Source organism: Orycteropus afer, unplaced genomic scaffold, assembly GCF_000298275.1.
Source record: "Orycteropus afer afer isolate SDZICR_OR568_19922 unplaced genomic scaffold, OryAfe1.0 scaffold00318, whole genome shotgun sequence".
Classification (NCBI taxonomy): domain Eukaryota; kingdom Metazoa; phylum Chordata; class Mammalia; order Tubulidentata; family Orycteropodidae; genus Orycteropus; species Orycteropus afer.
In genome coordinates this window covers 2530747-2542970 of record NW_006921905.1, presented here as the reverse complement: position 1 = coordinate 2542970, position 12224 = coordinate 2530747, and the positions used below count along the sequence as shown (strand labels likewise).

The 12224-nt window shown below is 39.9% G+C and overlaps 1 pseudogene; it reads right to left on the bottom strand.

The window, feature by feature from the left end:
* Nucleotides 1-1282: 1282 nt before the first annotated feature.
* LOC103206461 overlaps nt 1283-12224 on the bottom strand; it is a 128826-nt pseudogene continuing 117884 nt past the window's right edge.

Sequence of the window (12224 nt, the reverse complement as noted above, 5' to 3'; positions counted from 1 at the left end):
AACACAACTCTCTAATAAGTCTATTCAGAACTTCTATGCAAAGCGTTTAAGAAAACTAAAAGGTTAATATATTCTAAGTAGATGTTGGGTATAGAATGTCAGATCTGTCAAATTTCATTATAACTTGCTGCTCATTGGAAAAGATTTGATTTCTTCTGCCACTGTCCTACTACGTTCAAGTCACAGACTGCCAGCAGCAGCCCACTGAAGACCACAGGCTGGCAGCCAGTGGGCTCGAATGGGAAACCAGCCGCAAGGACCATCTGTTTCCGATTTCTAGCTGAGCCAAGATGTGCAGTGAAGTGCATTCCATTCACCAGGCCAGCTTCTCCCCTGCTCAAGTTATTAGTGTTACAAGTGAAATTATCTTTTCCAAACAGCAGGGGAGCTATAATCCTTATGGAACAGGACTTTAAAATGTACACACGTACTCACAACACATACACACCCACACACATGCCCCACAAAACATTTAGAAATCTTTTGTTAACATTGTGGGGAAGGCTGCTTGTAAATTTAATTATAGCCTTCATGGGGTTTATAAAGTATGTTTTATTAAGCATGATAACCTCTGAGGCAGCAGCATATACATTGGCCTCATTTAGTCTAATTGAATGATCAAATATCTTTAGGATGCTTTTTGTGGGCATGGTTAAAAATGACAAGATGGATGTATTTAAACCATCTTAAAATGTAATGGCTTCCAGAAGCGTAATGGGTTTTTAGGAATAATCAACGTGAGCCCTCGCTTGGCTGGCCCAAGGAGATAATCTCCTGCAAGTGCACAGTGCTGAGGTTGTCACCCAGCTATTAAATCCCAGAGGGTCCAAACCACTAGTGTTATTGTATAAGTAGGGGACTGTACTAAGCTACATCTTTGTTGTTTAAAGTTGATCTTCTGCCTCAGTGCCAGCTGTAAATATAACAGTGATCATTTTTGGAAAAATTTGGAGGTAAAATGACAAGACTGATAAACCAGTGCCATTGAGTCCCCTGTAACTCATGGCAACCTTATATGTCAGTGTAGATCTGTACTCCACAGAGTTTTCAACAGTTGATTTTTTTTTTTAAAGAGAAAATGGTTTTATATATAAACACCACTTTGTATTTGGGCACAAAAATGCAATATACAAGCAAAAACCAGTATTCTCCCAATAATGATGTTATTATCTCATCTAAGAACACAGAAATTAAGTTACTAAGGAATGCCAAGAGGAAAAACATTCTTTGAAGTCCTATTCAATTTACTCTGTTAGGGAAAATGACATTTATTTGGCTCTGGTCACAGTTCCATCATTTCCACTTTCTGTGTAAGTTCAGATTCAATGTTTTCCAATTCTCCCATTGCTTCTTCAATTTTCACTTGAGCAAGAGATGGATTTGGCATTGAATCTAAATAAGATTCCAAATTTTCCTGCAAAGGTATAGTCTGACGTTTTCATTCTGCCAGTTTCTCTGATAGTGCTCCTAGTGACTGGTAAGAGAGAGGTGCACTCATGCCTCTGGCTGAAAATTGCTCCTCTGCAGCTTTGACTCCAAATCTGAGCTCCTCTGATTTTGCTTTTAGGAAGTCCATGATCTTAAGACTATGGTCAGTTTTGGTCTTTTCCCTAGAAAGATGCTGCTCTGCTTTCTTGAGGTCTTATTGTAGACATTTTTCTAATAGTGAAGTTCCAGTAAGATACATATGTAAGTTTTGCCAATTCAAGGTTGATTTCTTCATTTTTGGATTTGGTATGAAAAAGATCAGAGGTCAAATCATTCACTGCAGGAATACAAGTAGTTAGTGGTGTTTTCTTTGTCTCAGGCACCACTACAGTATCCAGCAAAGCATTCAGATACCTGGAACCAGTGCTAGACAGATTGGTGAGAGAGAAATTCACTCTCCATGAGAAGGTCTTGAAGATGCTTAACTTCTGATTCATATTCACTTGCTTTGTTTCGAGTCCTGTGTTATCAGGGAGACATCCCTGTCCTGAGCCTTATTGCCTTCTGAAAAGTGTGAAATATATCTGTGGTCTATGGACTCACCTCATGTTATGGAATGGGATGATTTCCAAATAGACGTATTTTTTCAACCAAGCAGTAATAGTCTGAAAAAGAGTTGTCCTCCAAGCATCATAACCCCCACAGTTTCTGTAAGTTGCCAGTGTCAGGATGCAGGGTACACAAGTAACTCAGGTGTGAAAATTCTAGGAGGAAGCAGCAGTGAAAGGTGAGGATAGACTGGCAGGTAGGTTTGGTTCAGGAGTCTCATTCCAGTCTGTTGGGAGGGGATTCCTGTTAGCTGACTCTTCAACGCCTCTCCCAGCCTGAGTACAAACCAGGGAAAGTGCATAGGAAGGAAGGAAATGCTCTTTCCTGGAGGGTCTATGCGGCATAGAGGCTTGCAGATCCTGAGGGCAGCATGAAAGATGGATGTGTATAGGAAGACAGAAATGGTAGATCAGTAGGCCCTTGTTCTGAGGTGCCTCTGGGTGAACTTCAACCTCCAACCTTTTAGTTAGCAGACAAGCATCTTAACCATTGGTACTACCAGGGACTTCTTAATGCAATAGAGCAAATAGAGCAAGAATGGAAGTCAGGAGACTGTATTAATGCTATAAACATATAGTTAGTAACAGGTGCTAGCCATTGTGTTAGGTATTTAAGATAAAGATAAGAGACATAGAACCTGCCCTTAATGAACTCCGGTTTTAATTGGGGAAATAGATAAAGCAGTCTGTACTTATTATAAGGAGTGCTAGAACCTCAGTGGAGCTCTAGCCTTACTTCTTCAATATACTTGCTGCATGGCTTTGGGTTGTTTTTACAGGCTTCATCTGTAAAACGAGGATGGCACTAGCTGACTTTCAGGGGGTGTTGTCAGAATTAAATGAGTTAACACATGTAAAAGGATGAGAGTCAATGATAGGCAGTTAGCAGCTGCTCAATATATGTTAGTTTCTATGCCCTCTAGTTATTCCCTGAATATTCAAGAGACTTACAAATTGTACATTGTGACCTTCTAGCAGGTTTTTCCTTTGTGGTGAGAGGCACATTGAGTCCAGGGAGGTTCTTCAGGTTGTGGTTACCTATACAGGTCAGCAGCCTCAGGCCCCATGTTCCCAAGGGTGAGACCAGCATAGGGCACTGTGAAGAGTCATGTATAATTAGGAATCTAATGGATGCTTTTGGGTTATGGTAAATGAGAGGCTAATTTTTCCAGAAGTGCATTTTTTATTTTCCAAGCAGAGATCACATAAATTTATTTAAAATCAAGAGAGGGGGGAATGTGAGAACTGCTCTTATTTTGCAGATTGAGAAATTGAGACCCAACAAGAGGAAGAGAATTAATTCTTTGGAGCCATCCAGCAAGTTAGTGGCAGAGACAGAGCTCCAAATCAGAGAACATAATTGTCAATGTCTGCTTTTTTGCTATGACACCAATTGTTTCATAGTTGTTGAAGAGATGTGTATCCTAAATTCTTTAATTCTGTTGGATTCAGATGTACACAAACCTCTACCATTGCCCCTTCTTCTTGTGTATTGTACAGACAGTCCACAGGTTACAAACATCTGACATACAGACAGCTCATACTTAACTTTTTTTTTTTTTAATTTTTATTATGGTTTAGGTGGAAGTTTGTGGAACAAATTCATTTTCCATACAGCAGTTCATGTGCATTTTGTGTTATGACATTGAGTGCAATTCCTCACAATGTAACAGCTCTCTTCCCACTTCCTCCTATAGTTATCTCTTCCTGTGTCCTTCCCTCCCATGTACCTCCCCTCCCAACTATCTCCCTGTGCAAGTACTGCCCTTCTGTTCTCCCATGATTGATCACTCCAAGGAGTGTACCTACCTGATGTAAATGTTCGCCCTGTATGCTGTCTATTATTTGGCTAGAAACCACAGCAGCAAGTTCAATTCTAGACCTGAAGGGGAACTAAAGGCCATAGTCTCAGGGGTCTCACCAGGCTCTATCAGACCAGCAAATTTTTTTTTTTTTTTGTGTGTGTGATTTTGAGTTTTATTCCACATTGTTCTCCCACTCTATCTAGTATCTCCTGTACCAATCTCCCTCCAAGTGGTTGATGGTAGTAGCCGACACCAATTTAATTCTGGTCTCATAGTCATATAGGCTGAGGTTTGTATGGTCTACCAGTCCCTTAGACTAATAGTTTCCATGAATCTTTAGTTTTCTTCATTCTTCTTTGCTCTGGACAAGGAGAGACCCACTGTTGCATCTCGATGGCCGCTTGCAAGCATTTAAGACCCCACTCACCACTCACCAAAGTAGAATGTAGAACAATGTTTTTATGTTATATGTTATGCCAGTTGAACTTGATGTCCCTTGTGATCATGGTCCTGAGACCTCAGGTCCAACTACTTGCTCCCTCAGGGTAGCTGGCTGTGGTCAAGAAGCCACCACAACCTTGCCTTTGTCAGCTCTACTATACTCTTGACATTCTTACAGCAAATACAAATACACATGCAGAAACATCATCTGCTTACCCTATACATGGCCATGGGCACACACCCCTTTGCCTAGACATACCTGATCATTCATCCTGTCTACCCCTCTATCCACTCATAGATCAATGCTTGCCATCACTGACAACGCCATACTGTGCATGCAAAAGGGTTCATCTTTGTTGTCTGTAACTCCCATGCACCTCTCTATGTCTTCCTCTTCCTCAGTGCCACTGTGTCGATCACTTACTTTTGGTACATTACCCTTCCCAAATCAATAGTTGTCTCTACCAATTTAGCAGTGATCCCCTCCTCCTCTCCCATCCCTGGTAACCAAAAAATAAAGTTTCCTTTCCCATATATTAGCCTTTCTTGGCTTTTTCCAATAGTGAACTAATACAAGATTTGTCCTTCTGTGGTTGACTTATTTCACTCAGCATAATGTCCCCCAAGTTCAACCACGTTATGCGGTGTTTCGCAGATTCTACATTATTCTTTAATGTTGCATAGTATTCCATTGTGTGTATATACCATAGTTTGGTTATCCATTCTTCTGTTGATGGGTAGTTAAGTTGTTTCCATCTCTTTGCTATTCAAACCCACAAGCCACTTCTCAGAAGGAAGGTTGGGTAACCTACTTCCATAGTGATACCACCTCGGAAACCCAAGGAGGGGTCGCTATGAGTCGGGTCTGACTCGACGGCACATAACAACAACAAACAACACTGTGATGAACATGGGTGTGCATATATCTGTTCTTGTCGTGGCTCTCACTTCTTTAGGATATATACCTTATAATGGGATTTTGGGATTAAATGGTATTTCTAATTCCAACTTTTTAAGGATTCACCATACTGCTTTCCACAGTGGTTGTATCATTTTACAGCCCCACAAGCAGTGTATGAGAGTCCCAATCTCTCCACATCTTCGCCAGCATTTGTTATTTTCTGTCTTGTTGAACTTTGTTATTAGTGCTGGGGCAAGATGGTATCTCATTTTTGTTTTGATTTACCTCCCTTTAATGGCTAATGATCGTGAACATTTTTCCATGTGTTTGGTGGCCACCTGAATATCTGCTTTGGTGAAATATCTTTTAAATTGGACTGTTTGTCTTTTTATTGTTGAGGTATTGGAGTTTTCTATAAATTTTAGAGGTAAATCCCTTGTCAGGTATGTTATTGCCGAGTATTTCTTCCCTATCTTTAGGTTCTGTTTTCACTCTTTTGGAGAAGTCCTTTGAAACACATAAAAATTTAATTTTTAGAAGGTGCCAATCATCTAGTTTATCTTCTGCTATTTGTACATTTTGGGTTATGCTTGATAGTCTATTTATGCCATAAAATAAGGCTCCTAAATTTGCCCCTATTTTTTTCCTTGAGGAAATTTATAGTTTTTTGTTTCACATTTAAGTCTTTGATCCATCTGGAGTTAGTTTTTGTGTATGGTGTGACGTATGAATCTCGTTTCTTTTTCTGCAAATGACTAATCAGTTTTGCCAGCACCATTTGCTGAAGAGCCCCCTATCTCTTCCCCATTTAATGGCTTCCAGCCCTCTGTCAAAGATCGGCTGACCATAGGTTGATGGATCTATTTCTGGGTTCTCAATTCTACTCCACTGATCTATGTGGCTGTCATAGTAATACCAAGCTGTTTTAACTACTGTGACTGTATAGGAGGTTTTGAGATCTGGGAGTGTGAGACCTCCTACTTTATTCTTTTTCAATATGCTTTGCTTATCCAAGATCTCTTTCTTTCCATATAATATTAGTGATTGTTTTTTCCATATCTTTAAAGAATAATGTTGGGATATTGATTGGGATTGCATTGAATGTATAGATTGTTTTGGGTAGAAATGACAGTTCCACAATGTTCAACCTTCCTGTCCATGAGCATGGTATGTTCTTCCATTTATGTCGATTCCTTATGGTTTCTTGAAGTAGTGTTTTGTAGTTTTCTTTTTATTTGATCTTGTCACTATGTGAAATCTCTCAATGAGTCCCAGTAGTTTTCTTGCCGAGTCTCTAGGGTTTTCTACGTATAGGATGAAATCATCAGCAAATAAGGATAATTTTACTTCTTTTGTACTAATTTGGATGACTTTTATTTCCCTTTCTTGACACCAGAGTGCCTTCTGGTTTTGTATATATGCCTTTTATGATGTTGAGGAATTTCCCTTCTATTCCTACTTTTCTGAGAGTTTTTTTTTTTTTTTTTAGGTCAGTAATGGATGTTGGATTTTATCAAATGCCTTTTCTGCATTGATTGATATGATCATGAGATTCTTTTCCTTTATTTTACTTACATGATGGATTATGTTGATTGTTTTTCTCATGTTGAACCATCCTCACATGCCTGGTAGCAAAAAGCTTGGTATGAACCCCACTTGGTCATAATGTATTATTTTTTTTGATATGTTGTTGGAGTCTATTGGCCAGCATTTTGTTGAAGATTTTTGCATCTATATTCTTGAGGGATATTGGTCAGCAGTTTTCCTTTTTAGTTGTCTTTCCCTGGTTTTGGTATCAAGGTTATGCTTACCTCATAAAATGAATTTAGGAGGAGTTCATCCTTTTCTTTGTTCTGGAGTAGTTTGAGTAGGATTGGTGGAAGTTCTTCTCGGAATGTTTGGTAGAATTTTCCAGTGAAACCATGTGGGCTAGGACTTATTTGTTGTTGTTAATTTTTTTTGACCTGTTCAATTTCTTCTTTTGTTATGGGTCTGTTCCAGCTTTCCACCTCAGTCTGTGTTGTTCAGGTAAGTAGTAAGTTTGTAGAAATCTGTCTGTTTCTTCCAGATTTTCAAATTTGTTGAAGTACAGTTCTTCATGTTGTTGTTCTTAGGTGCTGTTGAGTCGGCTCCAACTCATAGTGACCCTATGTACAACACAATGAGACACTGCCTACTCTTTTGCCATCCTCACAATCCTTGCTATACCTGAGCCCATTGTTGCAGCCAATGTGTCAGTCCATCTCATTGAGAGGCTTCCCCTTTTTTGCTGACCCTCCACTTTAACAACCATATAATCCTCCAGGGAATGGTTCTGTTCTGGTTACTTAGTGCTGCTCTGACAGGAATATATCACAAATTGGATTGCCTTAACAAACAGGAGTTTATTCTCTTACAGTTTGGAGGCTTTAAGTCCAAGTTCAAAGTACCAGGCTCTAGGGTGAAAGCCCCTCAGCCTTGGGCTTCAGCTTTGCCTCCTGCTCCCAGCCCACTGAAGCTAGAGGCTTTCCTTCGCTCAGACAGTTGCTGGCTGCTGAGGCTGCCAAGCCCTAGGCTGACAAGTAAAAAGGCACAGTCCTGATGTTATCAAATCATACAGCAGGCCATTAATTCAAGGCCATTGTAAGTCCCCAGGTTGGCAGAGCATGGCAGGCTGCTGAACAGTGACATGGCTACATGCAGGGTGCAAGCATGCCCTAAACTAGAGACCATTCCCCAAGGCTTCTGCTTATATACAGGAAGTAGACCACATTCCCTAAGGCAGCTACTCAGCTGCTCACAGTAGAGTCTGCCATAGAGTTGATTACCAGTCTCATCATGGGGAATACTACATCCAGCTGCCCAGCTACTTAACCAGGCCCAGCCAAGTTGACACATCAACTGAACTACCACAGGTCCCTTCTGACAACATGACCAAAGTAGGTGAGATGAAGTCTACCATTCTCTCTTCTAAGGAGCATTCTGGCTGTTCTTCTTCCAGGACAGATTTGTTCATTCTTCTGGCAGTCTGTGGGACTCTCAGTATTCTTTGCCAACACCACAAGTCAAAAGCATCAACTCTTCTTCAGTCTTCCTTATTCATTGTCCAGCTTTCACAGGCATATGAGGTTATTGAAAATACAATGGCTTGGGTTGGACTTACTTTAGTCTTCAAAGACATATCTTTGCTCTTCAGCATTTTAAAGAAATATTTTGCAGCAGATTTTCCCAGTGCAATACATCATCTGATTTCTTGACTGTGGCTTCCATTCGTGGAATCAAGTAATGTGAAATCTTTGACAACTTCAATCTTTTCTCCATTTATTTTGATGCTGCTCATAGGTCCAGTTGTGATTATGTTCGTATTCTTTATGTTGAGATGTAATCCATACTGCAGACTGGCATCTTTAATCTTCATCAATAAGTACTTCAAGTCATCCTCATTTTCAGCAAGCAAAGTTGTGTCATCAATGTATCGCAGGTTGTTAACGAGTCTTCCTCAAATCCTGATGCCATGCTCTTCTTCATATATTCCAGCTTCTTGGATTATTTGTTCAGCATTCAGACTGAAAGTTGTTGTTGTTGTTGTTATGTGTCGATGAGTCAGACCTGACTCATAGTGACCCCTCCTTGGGTTTACGAGGTGGTATCACTATGGAAGTAGATTGCCCAACCTTCCTTCCAAGGAGTGGCTGTTGGGTTTGAGCTGCCAGCCTTCTAGTAAGCATTCAAGTGCCTTAGGCACTATACTACTGGAGCTCCTTCAGACTGAATAAGTATGGCAAAATGATACAACCCTGACACACTCCTTTCTTGATTTTAAACTATGCAGTATCCTCTTGTTCTGTTCAAACAACAGCCTCCTGGTCTATGTACAGTACAGGTTCCTCATGAGAACAATTAAGTGATCTGGAATTCCATTCTTATCAATGTTATCCACAATTCGTTATGATCCACACTATTGAATGATTTTTCATCATCAATAAAACACAAGTAAACATTTTTCTGGTATTCTTTGCTTTGAGCCAAGACCCATCTAACATCAGCTATGCTATCCCTCTCTCCACATCCCCTTCTGAATCCAGCTTGCATTTCTATTTTGGGAAGTTCTTTGTCAGTATATTGTTTCAACTGTTTTTGAATTATCTTCAGTAAGATTTTACTTGGTTGTGATATCAATGATATTGTTTGATAATTTCCACTTTCTGTGGGATCACCTTTTTTTGGGGAAGGGTACAAATATGGATCTCTTACAGTCAGTTGGCCAGGTAGCTGTCTTCCAAATCTCTTGGCATAGCTAAGTGAGTGCCTCCAGCACAGCATCCATTTGTTAAAATATCTCAATGGGTATTCCATCAATTCCCAGAGCCTTTTTTTCCCCCCCAATTCCTTCAGTGCAGCTTTGACTTCTTCCTTCAATACCATTGGTTCCTGATCATATGTCACCTCCTGAAATGGATGAACATTTATCAGTTCTTTTTAATATAGTGAGTCTGTGTATTCCATCCATCTTCTTTTGATGTTTCCTGCATCATTCAACATATTGCCCATGGAATCTTTCAATATTGCAATTTGAGGCTTAAACTTTTTCCTCAGTTTTTTCAGCTTGAGAAATACCAAGCATGTTCTTCCCTCTTGGTTTTCTAACTCCAAGTCTTTGAACATTTCATTATAATTATTGATTTTGTCTTCTTGAGCTTCTCTTTGAAATCTTCTGTTCAGCCCTTTTATCCTGTCAATTCTTCCATTTGCTTTAGCTACTCTCCATTGAAAAACAAGTTTCAGAGTCTCTTCTGACATCCACTTTGGTCTTTTCTTCCTTTCCTGTCTTTTTAATGTCCTTTTGCTTTTTTCATGGATGATGTTCTTGATGTCATCCCACAATTCTTCTGGTTTTTGGTCATTGATGTTCAATGACTCAAATCTGTTCTGTAGATGATCTCTAAGTTCAGGAGGGACATAATCAAGGTCATATTTTGATTCTTGTGGACTTCTTTTCATCATCTTCAGCTTCAACTTCAACTTTCATATGAGCAGTTGATGGTCTATTCCACAGTAGGCTTCTGGCTTTGTTTTGGCTGAAGATATTGAGCTTCTCCATCACCTCTTGCCACAGATGTAGTCAATCTGATTCCTGTGTACTCCATCTGGTGAAGTCCACATATATAGCTGCCAGTTGTTTATTGAAAAAAGGTATTTGCAGTGAATAAATTGATGGTTTTGCACAATTCCATCATGTGATCTCCAGCTTCATATCTATCACCAAGGACAGATTTTCCAACTATTGGTGATTCCAACTTTTGCATTCCAATCACAAGTGATAATGAACACATCTTGACTGGATATTTGGTCGATTTCAGACTACAGAATTTTGTAAAAATCTTAAATTTCCTCACCTTTGGCTTTGGTGGTTGGTAGGTAACTTTGAATAATAGTCATATTAACTAGCGTTCCTTGTAGGTGTATGGATATTATCCTATCATTGACAACATTGCATTTCAGGATAGATATTGAAATATTCTTTGTGATGATGAATGCCATACCATTCCTCTTCAATTTGTCACTCTTGCCATAGTAGATCATATGATTGTCTGATTCACAATGGCCAAAACCGGTCCATTTCAGCTCACTAATGCCTAGGATATCAATCTTTATGTATTCCATTTCATTTTTGACAACTTCCAGTTTTCCTGGATTCATACTTTGTACATTCCATGTTCCAATTATTAATGGATGTTTGTAGCAGTTTCTTCTCATTTTGAGTCATGCCATATCAGCAAATCGAGGTCCTGAAAGCTTTACTCTATCCACATCATTAAGGTTCTCTCTATTATGAGGAGGCAGCTCTTTCCTAGTCATGTTTTGAGTGCCTTCTGACCTGAGGGGCTCATCTTCTGGTGCTATATTGGATAATGTTTCAGGGCTAGTCATAAAGTTTTTCAGTAATATATCAGGCAGTGTTTCACTGCTTTTCATAAGGTTTTCACTGGCCAATTCTTTGAGAAGTGCATGGTCTCTTCCTTCTTCTGAGTCTGTCTTAGTCTGGAAGCTCTGCTGAAACCTGTTCACCATGGGTAACTCTGTTGGCATTTGAAACACCAGTGGCATAGCCTCCAGCCTCACAGCAACACATAAACCACCACAGGACAACAAACTGACAGACAAGCTTGTCTCGCTTAGCTGTTCTAAACTGCTCCACTCCCACTTCCTGGCCTGCCCTACCTATGCTTCCTGGCCTTGCCCTACACCATTCCTCTTCAGTTAGTCATTCCCAGCATTGTAGATCATATAGTTGTCTGATTCAAAATGGCCCAAACTGGTCCATTTCAGTTCACTAATGCCTAGGATATCAATCTGTATGTATTCCATTTCATTTTTGACAACTTCCAGTTTTCCCAGATTCATACTTTATACATTCCATGTTCCAATTATTAATGGATGTTTGTAGCAGTTTCTTCTCATTTTGAGTCATGCCATATCAGCAAATGGAGGTCTTGAGTGCTTTACTCTATCCATGTCATTAAAGTCGACTCTACTCTGAGGAGGCAGCTCTTCCCCTGTCATGTTTTGAGTGTTTTCCAACTTGAGGGGCTCATCTTCAGGCACTATATTAGACAATATTTCAGAGCTATTCATAAAGTTTTCCAGTAATATATCAGACAGTGTTTCACTGCTATTCATAAAGTTTTCACTGGCCAATTTTTTGAGAAGTGACTGTCCCCCCTTCTTCTGAGTCTGTCTTAGTCTGGAAGCACTGCTGAAACCTGTCTACCATGAGTAAGCCTGCTGGTATTTGAAATACTGATGGCATAGCCTCCAACCTCACAGCAACATGCAAACCACCACAGTACGACAAACTGACAATGAGTTCTGTAACTACACTATTGTTTCCTTTTTTTTTGGTTTGTAGTTGTGCTCATTTGCCAATTGATGTCTCTGGTTTCCTATTTATGGTCTTGTAAGCTTGTTATGGGAGCTCTGGTAGCATAGTGGCTAAGACACTTGCCTGCTAACCAGAGGGCTGGCGGTTCAAACCCACCAGCCACTCCTCGGAAGGAAGGT